Source organism: Mauremys mutica, chromosome 12 (assembly GCF_020497125.1).
Source record: "Mauremys mutica isolate MM-2020 ecotype Southern chromosome 12, ASM2049712v1, whole genome shotgun sequence".
In the NCBI taxonomy this organism is placed as follows: domain Eukaryota; kingdom Metazoa; phylum Chordata; order Testudines; family Geoemydidae; genus Mauremys; species Mauremys mutica.
In genome coordinates, this window is record NC_059083.1 from 81,580,573 (window position 1) to 81,601,261 (window position 20,689).

The following is a 20,689-nucleotide window of genomic DNA, read 5'->3' on the forward strand; positions in this document are numbered from 1 at the left end:
CACCCACCTCCTTGCAGAAACCGACCAGAACTAGCAGAAACTTCAGATTGAAGTGACCAGACTCCAAATGGTGAACAGCAAATCCCCTGTACAGGTTTTTTGTGCTTCTCTTGAATGTGTATTTGTGCCTAGATTCCATGGTGATTGGAGCCCTATAAATACTTTAGACAGATGGATTTCCCACCAGATTATCGTGAGTCTCAGGCATGTCAGACTGAGTCTGAACAGGCAAAGCGTATGTGTGCGTGGTTATCACTTACAAAAAACACTGCCGATGGAGTTACAATTGCTAGCATGCTGCAGTGCCTTCTGCTCTTGAATCCCTTCCAGAAAACAAGGAAATGCTCAGTTAAGTTCTCCCCACATCTCTCTCTGTACCCCCCTCCAAAAAAGGTGGCGCTCCAAACTCTTAGCCACCATTAAGTATAACTAACTTTCTGAGCCTTCTCTGCCTGGGAGGGAGGCTGGGTAGACTAGATAGCCGTAGATTGGGTGGATGCAGCTCAAATCCCACAATTTTCACCTTGCCTACAAGCAGTGAGCTGTTGATTGTTTCTCTACTCTGTCACTTGCTGCTTATCCAATGGAGTCACCTCTTTGAGAACTTTATTGTCACCAGGTAGTGACAAAAGCAAGAAAGACCTCCTTTGACTAAAGGCTTTTGATACTGTCTCGCATGACCTCCTCATAAAGAAACTAGGGAAATACAACTTAGATGGAGCTACTGGTTGGAAAACCGTTCCCAGAGAGTAGTTGTCAGTGGTTCACAGTCAAGCTGGAAAGCATGTCAAGTGAGGTCCTGCAGGGATCAGTTCTGGGTCTGGTTCTGTTCAATATCTTCATCAATGATTTAGATGATGGCATAGAGCGAACGCTTATAAAGTTTGTAGCCAATACCAAGCTGGGAGGGGTTGCAACTGCTTTGGAGGGTAGGATTAAGATTCAAAATTATCTGGGCAATCTGGAGAAATGGTTTGAAGTAAATAGGCTGAAATTCAATCAGGACAAATGCAAAGTACTCCACTTAGGAAGGAACAATTAGTTGCACACATACAAAATGAGAAATGACTGCCTAGGAAGGAGTACTATGAAAAGGGATCTGGGAGTCATAGATAGTGGATCACAAGCTAAATATGAGTCAATAGTGTAACACCGTTGCAAAAAAACCATAATTCCGGGATGTATTCGCAGGAGTGTTGTAAGCAAGACATGAGCAGTAATTCTTCTGCTCTACTCCACACTGATTAGGCCTCAGCTGGAGTATTGTGTCCAGTTCTGGGTGCCACATTTCAGAAAAGATGTGGACAAAATGGAGAAAGTCCAAAGGAGAGTGACAAAAATGATTAAAGGTCAAGAAAACATAACCTATGAGGTAAGATTGAAAAAATTGGGTTTGTTTAGTCTGGAGCAGAGAAGACTGAGAGTGTACATATGAGTTTACAAGTGCATAACAGGTTGTTAAAAGGAGGTGGGAGAAAAATTGTTCTCCTTAACTTCTGAGAATAGGACAAGAAGCAATGGGCTTAAGTTGCAACAAGAGCAGTTTAGGTTGGACATTAGGAAAAACTTCCTAACTGTGAGGGTGGTTAAGCACTGGAATAAATTGCCCAGGGAGGTTGTGGAATCTCCATCATTGGAGGTTTTTAAGAGCAGGTTAGACAATCACCTGTCAGTGATGTGTGATGGGGTAGACAAGATCCGGAGGCCCCCAGCTGGAGGCAGAGGAGAAGTCTTTTAGACAGCCAAGAGTGGCTTCAGGGGAAGCAGCCAATCAGAGGGGCTACTGGAGCAGCCAGTCAGGGACCAGGAGGGCCATATAAAAAGAAGCCACAGAGTGAGACAGAGCAGTCAGTTGCTGACTGGAGCTGGAAGAGGGAGAACTGGGTTCCTGGATGGCTGGAAGAGCAGCAGGACCATGGACAGCTCAGTGTGGGCAGGGCTAAGCCCAGGGAGGGCTGCCGAAGACTGGGGGAGTGAAGAAGGCTGGCTGAGGGGACTGAGCCCAGAACCTCGCTGGACCAGCAAGGATACTGTTGGACTGGTATAGAGGGCAGTGTCTCCAGGGAGGAAGCCTTGGCAGAAGTAAAGACTGTACGCCCCAGAAGGGGTTTGTTCTTTCTGTTCCACCTACAGACACTGTGTGTGACTCGGCCGGAGGGCTGAGTCACTGAAGACCCGCCAGAGAAACCATTGGTCCAGGAGGGAGAGGGGGCTCACGAGAGGTGGGTGCCACCCTGTTCCAAGAACTAAGAGACAGCAAGCTCACACCCAACCAGAAGGAGGTAGGCAGGTGCTGACCCCATTACAGATGGTCTAGATAATATTTAGTCCTGCTGTGAGTGCAGGGGACTGAAGTAGAGATGACCTCTCGAGATCCGTTCCAGTCCTATGGTCCTATGAAAACAAGCCACAAACTTAAGCAATTCACAGCTATGGTCCTGCATCACACGTTTATACAACCTTAACTGCCTTCTTTGGGTTTCCAGCACCATGTTGTATCATGCTTTTGGGAGCGAGGAATGTTTTCTTACCTTACATAAAGCTAACTTTAGAATCTGTCTCCTGAGGCATTGTTAGCCTCGTTAATTGTGGTTGTGCAGCTGGAAACAAACAGAAGAGACCCCTCGTGACCAGGGTGAATCTCAGCCAGCCAGCAGCAATTGCTCCCTCTGTCATTGCTGCTATGCAGGCTGTGTTGGACTGTGTGCATAGGAGCGCTGTCGGGAGTTGTGGTGGGCACAGAACAGCAATTATTGGTAGGAGGGAACCTGGCGGGAGGGATAGCTCAGTGGTTTGAGCATTGGCCTGCTAAACCCAGGGTTGTGAGTTCAGTCCTTGAGGGGACCATTTAGGGATCTGGGGCAAAAAGCTGTCTGGGGATTGGTCCTGCTTTGAGCAGGGGGTTGGACTAGATGACCTCCTGAGGTCCCTTCCAACCCTGAGATTCTATGACCTGGGATCATAATGGCACCTATTGGTAATTGGGGCCCCTACATTTGTGTTGTGTGAGGTTAGGGTTATAGAAGAATAAGATTGATGAGTGGTTAGAAGGAAGACACATGTATTGGGATTAAGCGTATCATGGAAATATAATTGTAAGCTAGTGGGGAAGCCCCTCCACAAGAACACTGCTCGTGCCACTTGGTTTCTAGTGCATGGCCAGGAATGCACCCAAACCTGGGAATGGGTGGAAAGTAAATCCCGCATTGCTACAAGCCCTGGAGAAGCTCACCTTGAAGAGGCACTTTCTCTTCCTGCTGGTTATTCTTGTGGGTGGGCTCAGGTGCCCTGCAGGTAACTGCTACCCCTGGACAGGGCGGGGGCATTGGTCTTGCTTCCAGAGAATGGCTGAGAGGGAGAAGTGGTGGTTGATGGGAGGTTTCCAGTGTCTTTGAGCTTGTGGAGACGGCATGGGAAGGGTGAGCGTGAGAGCCCTGGCGGCCCTTACCTGCAGAGCTGGATGCAGTAAGGAACACCGCTGGCTGTTGGTTCACTCCTTGTTAGGTTGCTGACTGTGCCTGATTGTTTGTAATGCCTTTTCTGGGGTTGGGGGGATGGGGAAGACTGGGGCTCGTCCTGTTCTACCCGCTGCCTACCCAGACTGTTTGGAAAAGCGTTGGGTGAAGCAGAGAGGGTGGTCCAGGTCCCCTTCAGCCTGGGGCTGTATCTCTGCAATCACAAGCTGTGAATTTGGAGTTACCCCAAAAGCTGCTGATCAGGTGAAGTCCCCAATGGGTGGTGGTGGGGGGAGAGGGGTTGAGGCAGCTTGGGGAATCAGTCTGTGTTGTTTGCTGCTTTCGCTGCTGTTTGGCTTCACCCAGCCTCCTCCATGCAGGCGGTGTGAGGGGTATTTTAACGAGACCTCAGGCTGCTTCTCCTGAAGCTGCAGAGAAGGGCTCCCTTGTTACTGCTGCTGCTGCTCGCGTTCCAGACCAACTGGGCTTGTGAAAATAAAGTTCTGGCATCTGCTGCATGCTCTGCAGCCCTTAGCCAGGTGATTATGGGGATGTGGGGACCAGTGGTAGCAGATGGAGGAGCGCTTGATTAGCATAACGTGTCATTTTCATGGCTTGGGAGCCGCAGCAGCAGGAGCGATGCTATAGAAAGACACCCACCTAAAGTCTCCGTTAGAGGAGAGAGGAATGCTCACTAATCAGCTGCTGACCTGGGGGTGGGAGGCTGTAGGCGGACAGACAGAGCAGGGGAGGAGATTAAAAAACCAAATCCACAGCCCTGGTGGATACAGCTGCAGAATCCTCTTCTCAGTGTTCATTTCCCATCTCTAGTTCTTCCCTTTGATTGATATGTGCAACCGCAGGGTGTTACCAAGTGTCTTTTTTTTCCTGTCCTCCGAGGGGCAATTGAAAGTAGACTTTAAGGCTGCTAGAAAACTGCCTGGAGAAGGAGGTGATTTAACCTCTGAGCATTGCACCAGCTTCTGTTCTCAACAGCAGTACGGGTGGGGATGGGGGTGGATTGCTTTGTCCGCTGCTTCGAATGAGCCTGGCACAAAGAGGAGAGAGCCTCACGTTATCTCTTCTGTGCTCAGGGGCCAGGGCAGGGAGGGGCGAGTGGGGTGACGTGTTCCAGGGGCTGAGTGGGACCAGGCTTGTGCACATGGGATGGCAGCTGGGGCGAGGTAGCGCGTGTGTATAGGTGTGCTCTGGGCCCATCTCCACCTGCTGTGACCAGTCAGCTGTCCAGGCTTACAGGCTGTAGGGATAAGAAGTGAGAAGAGGCTGGTTATGGTTGGCACACACTGATTTTTATTCCTGGATCCAGTGGCTCTTTGTGCACAGCTTGGCCTCCAGCAAAGAAAAGCATCCAAACCTCATGCCTTTCTGAAGGGAAAACTGCATTCAGTTGGTCCTGAGCACAGTCTCTTTAAGAGATGCCATTCATTTCATGTCCTCTGGGGAGCAGGGAGAAAGGGTTGGACTCTCCACCTTTCCTTTCTGCTCCAGGCTGGAATCATTCAGGCCTCTCCCTGCACTTTCAGCTTGTAAGCAGGCGACCCCCAGTGCTGCCACCTGCTTGGAGCTCCACGGGCCGGTACTGAGGAGAGCTGGCCAGCCTGGACCCCCACCAAGGCCACTCCACCCTCCTGGGAGTGTGCACCCCTAATGCATTTCAAACTCTGCTCTGGGGGTGCCTGGTATTCATGGAGAGCTGCTCCAGTATGTGCTGCTGGGATGGTGGAACATGCTTCAGACCCATCCCTGGAGGTAATCTCCTCCCACTGGATTTTGACAAGGAGAGCTGGCTCCCTTTCCAGTGTCCCAGGCCTGTAAGCTAGGAACCCTCCTCCAGCTGCTTCCCCTCTTTATCGGGGTAGGCCGAGTTGGACACACGCATGTTGCCCAAGATTTCCAGTGGCTAAAGCAGGACAGGTTCTGCCACTGGGGCATAGGAGGCCTGAGGGAGCTGCACAAAGAGTCTGCAGTGCTGGCTACCATCTCCCGGGGCTGGCTGGGCTCGGCTCCCTACTGTAGGCATTAGGACCTGGCGCACAGATTTGGCTTGGCCTCCATGATGGGACAGTCCCACAAAACTCAGGACTGTAGGGAGGTATGCACAAGTGTGGCCTCAGTGGGCTGAGCAAGGCAATGGGAGTGCTGAACGCTGGCCTTCTCATCCCATCCCTGCCACTGATTCACTCTGTGTCCTTGGGCAGGTCACTTAAGGTCAACCTATGGCTCCTGGAGCTGGATCCAGGGGCAATAAGGGTTTTCTGGAGGCCAGGAGCAGCAGAATGCAAGGGAGCTCTCCCCCTAGAGGCATTGCACGTGCTGCCCCCAGCGCAGCCCCAGGGGCCCTTGCTTGCACACAGGGCTGTTCCCGGCAGCGCTCTGTGCCCCAGGAGTAGCCTTTCCCTGTGGCAGCCCCCTGTGCCCTTCTCCTCTCTCAGCACAGCCGTGCGGGGGTAGCCAAAGCTTGCCCCTTGGGGTCTGGGCCTGTAAAAGGGAGATGACTGCCAGCCTCCGCTGGCCCTGTTTGTACAGCATATCTGGGGGTACGAAGCGCTGTGCAAGTGCTGAGCATGATCTACGTGCCCAGCCTCCAGGGGAACTGCGGGGGAGCCAAGAACCAGTGCTGTGTCCTGCTGTTTGCTCCTTAGGATGGGCCAGTTCTCGTGTCGCTTGCTGTGGGGCGGGAGTCACCATTTGGAATAGCCAGGTCGCAGAGCCGAGTTGCCACTGCTCCTCGCTGGCCCCCTCCGCTGTGCTCCCGTTCCCTGGGCCTTAGTGGGAGCCTGCGGCGGAGCAAAGGGAAAAGCAGCTCTGGGGGAGGAAGGGGGGGCTGCTGCATCTGCCGGCCTGCCTGCCTTAGGTTGAATACCGTGGGTGGGTTCGTGCTGCTCTGGGTCAGTACTGTGGTGTCAAGGGCATGGGTGATGTCCCACGATTCAGGATGAAAAGAATTAATCCCTAGAGAGAGCTGCCTCCTGACAGGCTGTTAGGCGGGTCTGACAGCCAGGCGAGGCTGCTGCCTCCATGTTCCTTCCTCACCCAGGGTCTGTCTGAACTGGGGCTTTTTGTCCTGGAATAACTACATGTAGCTAACCCCCTGCTACTCCTAGTGTCGCTGCGCCAGGTGAGTGTCAAATGGGGCATGTATTGGTGTCGCTGCACCACTGCAGAGATGGCTGCTGTGGACAGGTCCATAGACGGCCAGAAGGTTCTGTCTGGCAGGTTGGGAGCCTAAACTTCCCAGGATGTCCTGAGTCTGTTGGAAGCTGTGCATGAGGGCAGACCTGAGGTTGTCTGCAGAGACATCATTTCTGAGGTCTGGTGCATCAGAACACCTGGGCTGATGAGAGCAGGTTACAGTTTCAGGGGGCTAGGAGATGTTGGTGAGAGTGTTTTAGAAACAAGTCCAAAGGGAAACCACCAAATCCAAGTCCTGCTCTGGAAATTCCCCCCCATGCAGGGAGTGAGAAGGCAGCGCTTTCCCCGTGAATCGGATACATTTCTTGCCCTGCTCCATACCTGGGAGCATCTACCTCCAGCTGCAGAGTCCCACGCTCATTTCCAGCTGCACTGCATTCAACTTGCAGCAACAGACCTTGAACTGTATTGTTCTGGCACATAGTTAGCGGAGCAAAAAAACCCCTTCACACTGTGGATTTTATAACTCGAGGCTGACTTCCTGTGGAGCGAGGACATTTCTGCATGTATTCAAGGACATCCCTTGTCAATTAAATCCCTGCGTGGGACTAAACAAACTGGCTGCTGAGATCAAAGGGTTTTCTTTTACCTCTTTAAAACCGTTGAAAGGATGCGTCTGAGGGAGAGTGCTTTTGTGTTTCCATTAGCCTGGTGGGAAGGAGACGCTTCCATTCAATTCACAGAAAGGCATTTGCCTATGTTAATGTCGAAATGGAGTATTTGTAAATATTGGTTCTAGGGTAATGGCCTTGGCAGGCTGTGCTGTGTACGGGCTGTTTCCTTTCATACGCTTACAGAGAAGTGGCCTGGATCCATTATATACAATGTGGAGTCCTTTTCCTCTCCTGTGTTGGGCCCACTGTTACAAAGGAATCTTGGCTTTCCAGATTTTATTTCCCCAGTGGGAAAGTTTAATAATTAACCGTCACATGACCTGGTTCATTCCCCAGCTCCTGTCTGTCTGTGTGTGTGTGAAATGCAGGCACCTTGGTGGCTGGGGGTGGGAGGGTAGCACTAAATGGGCCACAACCCAACAGTGAGGGCAGGAGAAGCTTTCTCCCAGGGCAGTGGACGGGGAAATCCCACTGCGATCTAAAGGACTAAGATCTGTGAAAGTCTCATCTGGAAAAGCCCCCAGCCCCAAACACACATGCCCAGAACTCAGTGTCTCTGTTTGGGAGGCTGAAGGGCCAAGGCAGCCTGAGTCTCCAGAGACAATTGTATGTGTTAAACCTGTGGGTTAAAGCAAGAAACGAGTCCCCTGCTGCATGCCTGTGACCCTCTGGTGCTGCTCAGCCCACAGCCAGGAGGCAGCTCTGCAGATCCTCAGGGACTGACATGCTGGTTTCCCTAACAATGGATCCCAGCAGGAGGCTTCGTTAGTGGGTTATGGGGAGGGGGGTAGATTTGGGCTCCATTACACGGTCTGCTGCTAACCTGTGTGTGTGTGCGATTCCCCCTCCAGAGGTGCTGGGATTTCCCCTTGTGGGGATGTCTGCAAGGACACTGCAGGGGGCACGCTCTGGAACCACTCTCGCTGGTGTAACTCTGGAGTAACTCCATTGGAGCTGCACTGGTGTGAAACTGGGCTGAGTGAGAGGAGGCTCAGGTCCTCTGACTCCTGGGAACTTTCCCTTGGCTTTGCCCAAAGCAGCTGTCTCCTTCCTTCATGGCGCTAAAAGGGTGGGTGTTTGGGGCGAATGCCTGGCAGTTCCCTTCTTCAGAACGAGGAATGGCGCATTCACGCGTGTGGACGCATGTAAGGGGAGAGTGATAATATGTCTTGTGCCTCAGGCATGATGCTGTGGTCAGATCTCTCTTTGCCAGGGGAGGCGTTTCCAGGGGCTCACAAAGCATCCCAAACGGTGCACCCGAGCCTGAGGAGTCTCCCAGGCCTTGTGCCCATGGGGCCATATCTCCCCATTTTCGCCATCAGTGGAGAAGTTTATGGACACAGTGCTGTAGCTCGATGTCCTTAAGGGGCCCAGCACCCTGGTTCCAGTCCAGGTGCACCCTGCTTTGGTGTCATGAGGAGGGCAGGGCTGCCTGGGAGTTACAAGTGAGGGGCACCCCAAAGTTAAGGGATAGTCTGGAGAGGAAAGTGTCAGGAGACTGCTCAGAGCAGGGCTGGGCTGGGCTGCCCCCGAAGGAGGGAGTGGCGAGGGCCCCTGCTGAGCAGTGGGGTCAGGGCAGGCTGGTGAAAGCAGGAGGCAACAGGTCCGTTGGGGGAGGGAGGGGGGTCACCCACAAACTTGCCCGGGCCAGAGCGGGCTGAAGGCTGAGAGCTGCAGAGGGAGGTACCTGCTGGCTCGTTGGGCTGCAGAGGGCTGAAGGCTGGGCAATGATGGACGGGTGAGTGCGCTGATGTCTCTGGGCGAGAGCTAGGACCAGACCTGAGAATGAAAAGAGTGGAGGAGCTGACGAACTAGAGGGGCCGGATGAGGTGTGGCGGGGGAGGCCGGGGCTGTGCCGGGGAGCCTGGCTGTGGTGGGGGAGGCCGGGGCCATGCTGGGGAGCCTGGGGGTGGCAAGAGGGGCCGGGGCTGAACTGGGTGAGTTGATGGGAGTTGAAAGGTTGAATGTACTTTGTGGACTGTGCTGGGGGATTCTGGACTAGGGTTGTGGGACGTCTTTTGTGTGTGAGACCCAGGGTAGCCCTCAGTGGAAATGCCAAGGTCAGGTGGGTAACACTGAAGACTGGTGGGTAACACTGAAGTTAAACTCCCCAACCAGTCACAAACAAATGAAGACTTGGCACAGCACTTCTGAAAGGTTGCCCCTGCCATACAGCATCACAATGTGCACAGGGCTTTTTGGTAACCATTTAACCCCGCAAGCGCTATTTATTCTTGGAAAGCTTGCTGGAGTCACGGGGGACTACAGAAGAGGGAAACTGAGGCCAGAGCCACTTGCAGGGCCACCCTGAGGATACAAGGGGGCACTTAGCAGATGGTGAATGGGCAGCAAGCCCCTGCCCCAGATGTTGCCGCTGAGGAGGGAGTCCTTCCCCTTTGAGTTGGGAGGGTTTCATGGTGTGTGCCAAGTTCAGGCCTGGCATATGGAGGAGTTGGGAGCTGCACCTGCTTATGCTGAACTACGCCTTGTACAGAGCGTTTCCGTTGTGCCCCAACAACTGGCTGGCGATCCGATCCCAAGGAGGGGGGTTTCTCTCTCTCCTCCATTGGAGGACATGGCAGATCAGACACCAGTGGGGAGTGGAGGACTAGCCAGGACTCCCAGCGTGCCCTCCCCTTTAGCTGGGCTCGGCACGGGGGACAGCCCTCAGTTCTAGCGCATGCCAGGACTGGAGTCTGCTCTCCCGTGGATTCCAGCGCCAGCCGCAGCAGGTTCCTCTGGAATTGATGATCTCATTAAAGTGTCAGGCTGGCCAGGGACAGTTCCACTGTGAACTGGAATTTATGGTGGAATCTGCCTCGGCAAAGATTTTATCACAGACTTTAAGCGGAGCCGAGCGTGTGCTCCAGGGGCAGCAGGAGCAGGCAGCCTCTCCCTTACCCAGCCAGTCTGGCTGGGGGAGGAAGAGCCAGGGTTTTACTGGAGACGCAGTGATGTTCAGCTGCAATTACCATGATTGATTAATGGGGTCTGTAGCCCTTGCTCCTGGGAACTGGACTTTGGCCGAGGGGGTGGGGGGTTGGTAAGCTCTGTGGTGCTGAATCCCCCACTGAACAAATGTCCTTTCCACTCCCCACTCTGCTGCAGAGTTCTGGGGCTGGGACCTGAGGGGGGAAGCCAGAACTGTGGCCAGTCTGGATCCAGGAATATTGTCCGTCCAAAGCTTGGTCTCTCCCAGCTCTCAGTTCAGGGAGAGCTTGGGCCCTGCCCTTGGATTGTAGAACCACCAGAACCTGAGCGAACCACTTATGGGTCTTCCCCACCTTGCTGGCCCTCAGGGCTGGTTCGGGAGCAGGCCCAAGCAGCGTCAGAGCCCTGGGCTGCAGGTGACAGTCTGTGGAGGTGTGAGATCCTTCCCCTCTCTTTAAACCTCCTCCCTGTCACACTGCAGGCTTCACTGCAGCGGTAGAGCAAGCAGATGCTGCTTAGAACAAGGTGACAAAAGAAGCGCAGGCCCCTTGTGCATCTGGTCTCTGCCAACAGAGACTGTGTTGTAGCTGGAATGCATTAAAATCCAGCCTCGGAGCCGAGCGGGAACTGTCTGATCTCTAACCTGCTGGCCCCAGAGGTTGGTCTCTGTGCTCCCCTGGCTGTGTGTAGCTCACGCTAATCCCTTGGCTTCCAGCCTGCAGATCAGGTGCCTGGCATGACAGTGGCTTGGTACCTTCTCCGTTAAGGGGTTCTTGGTGACAGGCAGGAGCTCCTGGGTCTGCAGCTCAGCAGACTTTCAGAAAGGATGGTGTGTACCTGGAGGGGATATGCTGCGGGAAGGGAGTGCAAGCCTTCGACAAGCCCGGTTAGCCCCTGCATGTCTGCACCACACGATAGGGACATGCCAGGTGAGCTGACCCCATCGCACAGAGTGGGGAGCTGAGGCGGCTTGCTGGAAGCAGTGGCAGAGGTAGCCCTGGGAGGGCTGGTTCCCGGTTGTGCATGCCATCCCATTGCCCTCTGTGGGGTGCTAGTGGGGCAGAGGGCTCTGGTTTTGGGGCAGCTCTCCCAGTCCCTGCTCTCACATGCGTTTGGCTGAGCTCTGCTCACAGTCGCAGCCCAGCTCGACTCCATTGCTTTGGGGGGTCTCGCAGCCCTGCCAGAGCGGCACAGTCGGCCATCAGAGAATCCCCTGCCCCAGCACAGGTTTCCTACTTGGCTGTCTGCAGAGCATCAGCATTGGTGCTTTGAACCTGCTCTGCTGGCTGCTGTGTCTCGGCTGAGCCTCGTGGCCCCATGGAGCGCCGTTCTTGCCCCCTGGGCCCGCTGGCAGCTCAGTTAGGGCTGCTGGTTTGCAGAGCCACAGGGGTCTCTTCTGCTCCCTGGGAGCGTTTTGGCTGCCAAGACGTTTGCTGTGGTCAGGACTCAGTGCTAAGCTTCCCTCTCCCATCCCGCTGCTCTGAGTGGCTGGGGCGTCCCGTCAGAAGGCTGCCAGGCTCTGCTCAGTATTGTTTTTCAGCAGCGCTTGAACTGGATGTCTGTTAACGTAGCCAAGGGGCTTATGAGTGCCCAGCACGTGCGCAGGCAGGTGCAATCCTGGGCTCCCACACAGCTCTGATGTCCCTCACGCCTGACCCTCAGCTCCTGTTGCTGTTCCAGCCATTGGCTCCTGCCACACCCAGCTGTGCCAATGCCCCTCAGACCAGCCCCTTGCTATGACAGTGCTGGGCTGCTACCTCATGGATCTGCTGGTGGCCTTCAGTTTTGTCCGGTGGCACCTTGTGTTAATGCCCGGGCACCTCATGAGCCGGGATTGCAAATGGATGATTTTGTTCCACGAACTGACCTCCCGGAGGACTGGCCAGTCTCTCAAACTCTTATCCATGAATCTCCCCATCCCAGCGAGACCAGTTCATTAACCCTGTGTGCTCCCCAGGCCTTTATTCGAGAATCTGTCAGTTAAGAAATCAATCAGTCGCCCTCTTCCTTTTAAATGGTGTCACTCTTAAATTTCCTGGCCCCTCTAATAGATTTTTATATAATCACTTCAGTGCACTTTTAAAGAGAGAGAGAGCACGTTCATTGCTTTTCCCCATGATTAATTTCCCATAATAGTCCTCTAACACCAAGGCGAAGAGAGGAGAGAGAGAGAGGAAAAACCCCACATTATCCACTTTGTGCTCAGAGTATAAACGAATTAGATTTAATTTTTGTTTAATTGTTTCCATAGCTCAGCCCTTGCTAAGTTTGCAGGATAATTTATTTTGCAGTCTTGGGGAAAAGAAGGAAGAAAGTCTCTGCAGCCAAGCGTCTGCCTTGGATAGTGGTTAATTACAGCTGATAGCCTTATCTCCTTGTAATTCTTGGAGTCTCATTGGCCTTGCTCCGGCTGGCGGCTCCCCCTCAGCAGGTTGCCGATCGATATATGGGGCGGGCAGACCTCGGACAGGCGGCCTGTGGGGAGGGAAAGGGATGGGATTGGAGTGTGAGGGGAATTCAGCATTTTGGAAGTGAGAAGTTCCTGCATACTTTTTTAGCCCAAAAGGGAGGGAGGGGGAGAGAGAGAGAGAGAGAGAGAGAGAGAGAGTGTGTGTGGGGTGTGTGTGTGTGTGTGTGTGTTTGTTTGTTTGTTTCTTTTGAGGGCGGGGGCGAGACAACCCTGGAATGACCGTAGAGATTTCGTGTTTCTTTTGCGATAATGGCCTGGCTCAGAGGCAGCAAATGTCCAGGGGCCTCAAACCAGCACTGGGGCCTGTATATTGGCCAAAGACCCCAGACGTACAAGGAAGTTATGACATGGGGAGGGGTGGCTCATGGCTACAGCTTTCTAGCCTCTGCCCCGCTCTCCCCTGGGACGGTGAGAGAGCAGCTGCTCGGGGCGGTGCATGATTTCACCTCCTCCTCAGAGCTGCTCTGGATTTCCTTCCCCCTTTTGACTCCATGTCCCACCTCCTGGGATTGATGGAGGGAGCCACAATCAGCAAACAGGAGCAGCGCCCCTGGGCTGGAGCCAGGCTGGGGTGGGAACACCTTGTTCCTGTGGACCCCTCCGTGCATGCCAGCTCTCCCAGCTCCACTCCCATCAACCGTCCCAGAGTGTCTCTGCAGAAGCCGTGTCTGACTGAGAACAGCAGCTCCCAAACTGGACTGTCTCACGTACCATCCTAAAGAGCTAATGTGAAGTGAAGGCTGGGCTGCCAAGCTCGCATCCCACCCGTGGTACGTGTGGCACTATTTGGGCATGGGGTGGGTGGATGGGGAGGACCAGAGCCCAGCTGAGTATGGCTGTGTTTGCAGCGAGCTCCTCAGGACAGGGATCTCGCGCCTTCCTTCCAAGGGAGCAGCCAGTTCTGCATCCCCATCCCTCCCTGTCTTCTGCCGTGGTTTGGTGGTGGGATTGGAGAGCAGAGCAGAGCTCCTTCTCTCTGCCAGTTAGTTGCCGTGGAAATGGCTGTGTATTCCCTGGGGAAGAATCTGGCTTCAAGATTGGAAGTGGAGCAGGCTGATCCCCCTCTTTGTGTGTGTGGGAGGAACAGAAGCAGGGCTGCCTTCAGCCAGGGTTTGTGGGAAGCTTCAGCAGGTCTCTGTGTCTCTTGAAGGGACTGGGGGCTGTTCTTGCTCCTTCATGACATATGGGGAAGGCCTGAAAGGTGGTTTGGGGGGGACACACCTTCAGCCTTGCCTGCTCTGTGTGTCTGGGAGAGCTCGGTGAAAGGTAGGGGAGCAGGGAAGGGCTGACTCTCCCGAGGAAAGGAGCCTCGCATCGCTGAGAGGTGGGGTTGTATTCGGACTGTTGAGAATCGCTTTTAAACCACTGTTGAAGAGCACGGTCTGAGCAGCAGCCTTTTGCCGCTGAGCTCTTTGGTTCAGGGGCTGCTCTCGTATCGTCCCTGGGCAGGGCCCAGCATGCTGGGCCTTGTGGTGTGACCATAGTGCTGAACGGTAAGTGGTTAATGACTTCAGGAATGACATGGAGTCACCAGTTTCGCCTCCTGCAGCCCCAGGGTTTTCTTGGTGGTCTCCTACTCACCAAGGCTCAGGAGACTTGATGGGATCCCAGGCCTGCTAGCTGCATGTTCTGCAAATCTGTATGCCAAGCACCCTGGAGGGGAGGCATTGATATAACCTCAGAGCTGCTTGAGTGCACTTCAGCTCCAGTGCTGGAGCTCACTGGCCAGAGAGCCGGGCTCTGGAGATCAGTCCCAATCCTGGGACTCGGTGCCAGCTGGAGGTAGGGCTCTGCCTTCCATGCACGTACTGCCCTGGTGTGACATTATGGCATGTCTGGAGGAGCAGGGCTTTCTTGATGCTAGTAGGAGCCCCTCACTGATTTCCTCATGCCTAGTGCGCGGAGTGAGGGGCTTGTCCCCAACAGTCCTTCCCTTCCAGCATCACGCGCTTGGTGTTAGAGGGAAAGAAGCACTAGGCAGGGATCTTACAGCTCTTGCCTCCATCTCTGCCACTGGCATCTGCATGGTGACCCTTCTCTGTCTCCAGGCCTCCGTCTGCTCGTCCTTCACAGCCTGTTCTTCTCAGGGGCTCAGGGCTTAGTCGGTTGCTGTGTTACTGTTTGTCTATAATGGAAGGTGGATGACAAGCACCAGGAGGGAGCAAACCAGGCCCCCTGTATATCCCGTCCCTTCCACTGTGCTGCTCAGGGGTAGGCACTGGGAGAGGGGAGGTGTTGTGGTTCCTGGGCAAGGACCCAATGATGGGAGCACAGAGCTCCCAGGGGAGTGGAGCTGGGGCTGTGCCGCGGGCAGAGCAGCAATGCCCCGACTTGTTGGCCACCTCTGGAGTAGCCTACCTTCCCAGGGCCCTGAGCGTTGCCAGCCCCTTAGTGCTGATTTCTAGCCATTCTCTGCCTTCCTCTGGAATTGGCCTTTGTTCACGTAAACCCTGGCTGCCTGAGCACCCCCCCCCCATCCAGAGCGGGAGCACCAAGAGAGGGCGCCTGGGGGCAGATGCCACCAGCACATTCTTACTCCTCAGCCTGCCCATTAATCACAGGCTACCGGGGGCATCGGGTCCCTGTTTAAAATGCATCGATGGTGCTGAGGTGAGAGCAGGAGCTGGAGGGCGCCTCTGTTAATCTGCTCCTTGGAGACAGGCTACCTTCGGCCTGTTAATCACTTGCAGTAATTACAACCCCGGCTTTACACATGGAATATTAATTAATGCATGGGATGCGGGGACCTGCAGCCTGGCAGTGACAGGGAAGGCCAGGCAGGAGGGCTGCAGGGATTAACCCTTCCAGGCTGCGTCTGCTCCTTCCTCGGACAGGCGTCAGTCTGAGCAGAGTCCCGCCAGGGGATGCAGAGCCCAGGGTGCTGCTGTTTGCAGTTCTGTGCTTCCCCCTTTGTTCCCAAAGGGCTGCTGGAGACCCTGCGCCGGGGCTGTAGCTCTGTAGCCTTTCTCTGAAATGGCCATCGCTGGCCTGGGGACCAGGCGTCTCAAGACTTGAGGGCAGCAGAGGAAACAAAATCCCTGCTTACTAGCAGGCACCGGCAGCGGCTTCAGTTCGGGCTCTGCAGGCACCGCCCGATACGCCAAGCCGCTCACTGGCGACCCCAGTACCGGTCGCGGTGCCGCATTTAGAATTGGAACCAGCACCGCAACCACAGTAGCGTGTGCCGCAGGACCCTGAAGGGCTGCATGCACCAGAGGAAGGACTGATCCATGTAATTTCCTCGTCTTCCTCCCCGGACGAAGCGGTCTCGGGCACGGCTGCGGCACCGGCCCTAGAGGACACTCGAATCCTCCAACAACTGCTCTGGCGAGCAGCTCAGAGCCTCGCAATCCAAGCTGAGGAAATCGAGGTGGATGCGGACCCTGTAGTAGACATCCTGGCTCCCTCAGGGCCATCCAGGATGGCTCTCCCGCTGATAAAGACTATAGCGGATATGTCCCGCACCTTAGGGCAAACGCCAGCCTCACTGGCCCCTACTGCCAAGAGAACGGAGCGGCGCTATTTCGTCCCCTCTAAAGGGCACGAACACCTGTACACCCCCCACCCCCACCCCCAGACTCCCTGGTAGTAGATGCGGCCAACCAGCGGGAGCGTCAAGAGTTTCAGGGGTCAACACCAAAGAGCAGGGACGCTAAAAGACTCAAGCTCTTTGGTAGGAAGGTGTACTCCACAGCGGGCCTACAACTCCGCATTGCCAACCAACAGGCAATTGTAAGCCGATATGGTCACAACACGTGTTCAGCCATGTCGAAGTTTACGGAGCTCCTTCCCCAGGACTCGAGGTCAGAGTTTTCGGCCCTAGTGGAGGAGGGGAAGCTGATCTCCTGAGCCTCTCTCCAGGCTGCCTTAGATGCGGCGGACTCAGCCTCGCACACCCTGGCCACGGGCCTGGTCATGTGGCGAGGAGCCTGGCTCCAGGTCTCGGGCCTGCCCTGTGAGGTCCAGCAGACCATTCAAGACCTCCCCTTCGAGGGGCAGATGTTATTTTCCGAAAAGACAGATAAACGTCTGCATAGCCTAAAGGACTCGAGGGCCACGCTCCGCTCGCTAGGCCTGCATACCCCTGCGACTCAGCGCAGACAGTTTAGGCCGCAGACGGCCCCCCACCCATACCAGCCACAGACTCGCCAGGAGCCGGGTCGCAGGCGGGGCAGAAATGGCAAGAGGCACCACCAACGCCACCCCTCCGGCCAGGCGTCCGGTCAATCCAGACCACCATCGGGGCCTAGACCCCCTATTTGATGGTACGGTCGAGGGCGACCTACCTATCGAGACTCTGGATCCTTCTACCCCTACCTTTGGGTCACGTCTGTCCCCCTTCTACCGTGCCTGGTCCCGAATCATGGCGGACAGCTGGGTGCTCCGCACGGTAGAGAGGGGATATTCTATCCAGTTTTCCTCCCTCCCCATCCCTCTTCAGGGACCCATCTCACGAGCAACTTCTAACTCAAGAAGTGAAGTCCCTCATGGAGGCAGGGGCGGTGGAGGAAGTCCCTCGGGAGCTCAGGGGCAAAGGCTTCTACTCCCGATATTTCCTAATACCGAAGGCGAAAGGGGGCTTGAGACCCATCCTAGACTTGCGGCGGCTGAACAAGTTTGTGCGAAAGCTCAAGTTCCGTATGGTCTCCCTATCCTCAATCATTCCCTCCCTGGATCCAGGAGATTGGTATGCCGCCCTCGACTTAAAGGACGCTTATTTCCACATTCCATAATTCCCCGACACCGTCGGTACCTCAGGTTTGTCATGGCCGACGCCCATCTGCAGTTCACGGTGCTCCCGTTCGGCCTGTCAGCTGCTCCCAGGGTCTTCACAAAGTGCATGGCAGTCGTGGCGGCCTTTCTGCACAGGCAGGGCATCCAGGTATTCCCCTACCTGGACGACTGGCTCATAAAGGGCCGCTCCCAGGAGCAGGTGGCGATCCAGGTGTTGTTCATCAGGCAGACTTTTCTCGATCTCGGCCCCCTCTTGAACGAAGCCAAGTCTACCCTGTCTCCGATGCAACTAATAGAGTTCATAGGAGCAGTTCTGGACTCCACCCACGCCAGAGCATACTTGCCGGAATCCAGGTTCCGTGCGATTTCCAAGCTCATCCTCGAACTACACTGCGCCCCGATTACCACGGCGCGAGTTTGCCTCTGGCTGTTGGGTCACATGGTGGTGTGCACCTATGTGGTAGACCATCCCAGACTCCGGCTTCGCCCGCTACAGTCCTGGTTAGCGACAGTTTATCGCCTGGCCAGGGACTCCTTGGACTCAGTGGTGGCCATTCCCCGCTTGGTGCTAAGCTCGCTGCGGTGGTGGCTCGACCCGCAGAAAGTGTGCATGGGTGTCCCCTTCGCTGCCCCTCAGTCCTCCCTCTCCCTGGTAACGGATGCCTCGGATCGGGGTTGGGGAGCGCACCTGGGACACCTCAGGACGCAGGGCTTGTGGTCGCCGGAGGACCTCGAGTTGCATATCAGTGTCAGGGAGCTGAGAGCGGTTCGCCTGGCTTGTTTGACCTTCCGGTCCCACCTGGCCGGCAGATGTGTTTCAGTCCTCTCGGACAACACGGCGGCAGTCTTTTATATCAACAAACAGGGGAGTGCACGCTCCTCTCCCCTGTGCAGGGAAGCCCTCGCGCTGTGGGATTTCTGTGTCCACAATGCTACCCGCCTGACGGCGTTCTACCTTCCGGGGAAGCAGAACGGTTTGGCGGACACCCTCAGCCGCTCGTTCCGGGGTCACAAGTGGTCCCTCCGATGGGATGTGGTGCGCTCAATTTTCCAGCTCTGGGGCTTTCCCCGGTTAGACCTGTTCGCCTCGAGGGAAAACAGGAAGTGCCGACAGTTCTGCTCCCTCCTGGGCTGCAGACAGGGGTCTCTGTCGGATGCCTTCCTACAGTCTTGGGGGGTGGTCTGCTCTACGCCTTTCCTCCAGCTCCCCCTGATACACAGGGTGATTTTGAAGATTCGCAGGGATCACACGCGGGTAATCCTGATAGCTCCGGCGTGGCCGCGCCAGCATTGGTACACGTCACTCCTGCACATGTCCGTTCAGGCGCCCCTGACGCTGCCCCTGCTCCCGGACCTGATCACGCAGGACCGGGGCTCCCTCTGCTACCCGAACCTCGAGTCCCTTCACCTCACAGCATGGATGCTCCATGGCTGAACCCGGTGGAGATGCAGTGCTCCCAGCAGGTCAGACAAGTGCTGCTCGGTAGTAGGAAACCGTCAACTAGGGCCACCTACCTGGCCAAATGGAAGCGCTTCTCCATATGGTCGGGTCAGCGAGGTCACAATCCGCTGGGGGTCCCAATCCCCATTGTCCTAGACTATTTGCTCCACCTAAGACAACTGGGCCTCTCCCTTTCCTCGATTCGTGTTCACTTGGCGGCTATCTCGGCTTTCCATCCGGGAGAGGGGGGTACCTCGGTGTTTGCGAACCCGCTGGTCGGGCGTTTCCTCAAAGGTATGGACAGGCTATTTCCGCATGTTCGTCAGCCGGCCCCTGCCTGGGACCTGAATCTGGTCCTCTCCGCCCTCTCGGGGCCTCCCTTTGAGCCTCTGGCTTCATGCTCCCTGTTGTACTTGTCGTACAAGACCGCCTTCCTGGTGGCGATCACCTCGGCCAGGAGGGTGTCGGAGCTCAGGACATTAACATCCGAGCCCCCGTACACTGTCTTCTGTAAGGACAAGGTCCAACTTAGTCCTCACCCGGCTTCCTACCCAAGGTTGTCTCACAGTTCCACATGGGTCAAGATATTTTTCTCCCGGTGTTTTATCCGAAACCACACTTCTCCAGTGAGGAGCAGAGGTTACATTCCCTGGATGTCCGCAGGGCCTTGGCTTTTTACATCGAGCGTACCAAGCCGTTCAGACGCTCGACTCAGCTCTTCATTGCAGTGGTGGATAGGATGAAGGGGCTCCCGGTCTCCTCTCAGCTCATTTCTTCGTGGATCGCAACCTGCATCCGGGAATGCTATCGTATAGCTAAGACTCTGGTCCCTCCGGTCACGGCCCACTCCACTAGGGCGCAGGCCTCCTCTGCGGCGTTCCTGGCTCAGATCCCGACTCAGGAGATTTGTAGAGCGGCCACGTGGTCCTCCATCCACACGTTCTCGTCACACTATGCCATCACGCACCAGGCTAGGGATGATGCAGCCTTCGGTCGTGCAGTGCTCCAGTCAGCAGTGACCTCCGACCCCACCACCTAGGTTAGGCTTGTGAGTCACCTACTTTGAATGGACATGAACAACCACTCGAAGAAGAAAAAATGGTTATCCACCTTTTAGTAACTTGTTCTTTGAGATGTGTTGTTCATGTCCATTCCAATACCCACCCTCCTGCCTCTCTGTCAGAGTGCCAGCAAGAAGGAACTGAGGGCGTGGAGGGCCAGCGCGGCGCCGTAGTGGCACCACTCCAGGGAGCGCCAGGGCCGACCCTACGGACCCTGCTAGGGGAAAGTCTTCCGGCTGGCGTGCACGCGGCGCACGCGCACACCTACTTTGAATGGACATGAACAACACATCTCGAAGAACAACAGTTACTAAAAGGTGAGTAACCGTTTTTTCTGCAGGAACACCCCAACCCCAGTGAGCCGGCGGGGACGGACACACAGCTGCACATCAGAGCTATGACTGTTGTACAGCTTGTACGGCCAGGCCCATCTCAGTACAATGGCCTTGGGAGGTTTTCGTGCTTTAAATATAAGATACAGTATGGTCCTCAAAGATACTGCCTGTGGCTCAATATCTGTCACATTTCCCTTCCACAGCCTCTCCCTCCCAGCCCAGAAGTGGTGCTGGGCACCTTCTGCCTTTGCTATCTGAGCCAGGTTACTATTCAGCCAAGCATCCCTCTCCAGCTCCCCAGGACCCCACCGCCTGTGCTTGGTGATCACCACTCTGCTGAATAGCCTCAGGCACTGTGTTTAAACCCAGTCAATGCAGAGTCACACCCGTCTGTCCTCACTGAAATCCTCCTGACCCAGATCTCCCCTTCCCAAA

The 20,689-nt window shown here is 55.3% G+C and overlaps 1 protein-coding gene across 14 annotated transcripts in view; it reads left to right on the forward strand.

The window, feature by feature from the left end:
• RBFOX3 (RNA binding fox-1 homolog 3) overlaps positions 1 to 20,689 on the forward strand; it is a 352,384-nt gene that overhangs the window by 54,654 nt on the left and 277,041 nt on the right. For 4 of the 14 annotated variants that reach the window (XM_044981527.1, XM_044981536.1, XM_044981533.1 and 1 more), the window contains exon 1: positions 2,139 to 2,282. The exons of 9 other annotated variants lie outside the window; for them this stretch is intronic. The gene's annotated coding sequence lies outside the window, so the exon portion shown is untranslated. Of the gene's footprint in view, positions 1 to 2,138; positions 2,283 to 20,689 lie in introns of those variants that run through there. One more of the 14 variants, XM_044981550.1, reaches the window with a different exon arrangement.